Genomic DNA, 2186 nt, shown 5'->3' with positions numbered 1-2186 from the left:
TGCGCTGGTAAATATTTTGCGTTGTATCATAGTCAAACAAATGTTGAAGTGTTGTTGTATTGGCAACGATGCACATAATACAAGCATTCGTTTCATAGTGTTCCTTTATTGAGAATTTCGTGGCCTTGTGGCAGACAAGACAAGGTCGCACAGAGCAATTCATTGCGTAAGTGTGAGCCGCAATAAAAGTACCAAAATTTTTTGGATAATCTGTAAATTATTGTTACGTGTTTTGATTACATTCTTCGTTTCGTGACTGATCTATCGATTTTTTTGATTTATGAAAAGTTCACACTTTCGGCCTCAAAAAGAAAAAAAGTTTGTGTTTAGCAATTATGAAATGCTTGCACAGTTAGGAAAAATCTGTTTGTCAGATGGAAAAAAACGTCTGAAAACATTTCGTGGAATTGAGCTGTTTTCAAAGATATATATATGCTTCCAAAAACAATGTTTTTCTGGAAAAAACGTTGCAACGTTTTTTAGTGCTTTATTTTGGAGCTAGTTTGAAGCAGTTAACGATGGATTCTTTCCTATTTCCTTTCTCAGAGCATATATTTCGTGCAACAAACATAGCGGCCCACAGTGATGCTCAAGATCATTTTGTAACTTTCCTTGCTTCATTGTTCAATCCCAACTAAATAGCAAGCACGGTTTACTTCAGTCACGTGTTTACCTGAATCGATGACTTTTCTGGTTTTATCGGTGCCAGTTGTTCTTCTAAATTTTACTGTTTATTAGCGTAGTTGTTTTGGGGCAAAGTACAAATTGTTTAAATAAATGTGATTTGGCAATTTACTTAATACACTAAACGCAACTGCGCACCGGATGATTTTGCTAGGCCCCGAGAACTTGGTTTCCATCGTTCGTATACTGTGTGTTAAGTTAGAAAGTAAAGTTTGGAGAAAAATTTACAAGTCGGGCAAACGTTCCAATGTTTTCCAATAGATTATTGGGGTTATTTGCATTGGTGTAAAACTATACATCAACTGGCGTAAAATGTTGTCATTGTCTGCCTAAATACCAGTCAAATCCATATACATACTCATCACATCATGCACAGTACCAAAGTTTAAGATATATTTATTGTTCTTTGAAAAGGTGATGTTGGTTTCCTGTGTACATGGAAATTTTACGAGTTGTGACGTTTATCTACATAACAAAGGGATGACGGTTACTCCAATTTACTGCATGGTGGATTGCAAAATTACTTTTATCAATATTTTATGCTAATATTTATTTATTTTCTTTTTCAACAATTTATTCGTCACTAACATGTTTTCATTTTTCCGCATGCTCGTTTCGCTCATCATCAAGCATGTCCGCCAACTCCTCCAGTTGCATTAATGCTAAAAAGACAAATAAAAATATTTTAAAATAATTATAACTGGTTAGAAACAAATAATACGTCAAGTTGTGGCGACCTCATTGGTTTGTGTTGCTAAAAACTATGTACATCGAAGCGTGCAGCTTGTCTTTTTGCATATATTGCTTATTTTTTTATAAACGACATGAAATAAAAGCTATCGTTTTGCAACATCAGTTGCAATGGTCGTTCCTAAGAGTCTCGCTTGTTTTGTTTACGAAAAACAAATTCCACAGCGGTGGAATTGAGTAATTAATGAAAGGAAATCGACTTTTAACGCTTGCAACAGTTGGTTTTTGCATGTTCCGTTACCACAAATATAATTAAAGTTTTGTGTTGTTGTAATTCACGAGGTTTCTATTTTTAATCAGTAGAAATTGACTTCTTACCAGCATCGCGCTCTGGCTTCTGGTCGCTACGTCTTCGTCTTCGTCTTCTCCACCCGCTGGTTGTATCGATGCTGAAGAGCATCAAGCAAGCAAGCATAACAACAAGACACACTTTATTCATTTTATGTCAGTTATTGTTAAAAGTTAGCTGGAAAAAGACAAAATACATGCAGAAATTCGTATATTCTTTTTCCCACTGTTATTGTTTTCCGTTCCACTGCTGCGACCGAAGAAAAGTGCAAAATTTGGGCGAAACACCGCGGATAATACACTGTGGAAGGAAACAGGTCGTTTGTTTCCTGCCATCTTTTCCTGGTAAATGGCTGTGTTTTTTCGGCGAGATTGATAGCTCTTGTAATTTTTCAATCAAAACTGAAGAAAATATTTTATTTCAACAACTTTCTTGGTGTAGCAGAGAACGATAAGGAAAAAGT

The 2186-nt window shown here is 35.5% G+C and overlaps 1 long non-coding RNA gene across 1 annotated transcript; it reads right to left on the bottom strand.

Moving 5' to 3' along the window:
- Positions 1–1098: 1098 nt before the first annotated feature.
- Positions 1099–1894, bottom strand: LOC145896097 (uncharacterized). Its single transcript, XR_014401663.1, has 3 exons — positions 1753–1894; positions 1273–1346; positions 1099–1149 (listed from the first exon to the last, which is right to left on the bottom strand). It is a non-coding gene; the product is annotated as an uncharacterized LOC145896097 (long non-coding RNA).
- Between the last annotated feature and the right edge of the window lie 292 nt (positions 1895–2186).

This window comes from Ascidia mentula, chromosome 3, assembly GCF_947561715.1.
Source record: "Ascidia mentula chromosome 3, kaAscMent1.1, whole genome shotgun sequence".
NCBI classification, from domain to species: Eukaryota; Metazoa; Chordata; class Ascidiacea; order Phlebobranchia; family Ascidiidae; genus Ascidia; species Ascidia mentula.
This window is presented reverse-complemented; position numbering and strand designations above follow the sequence as displayed.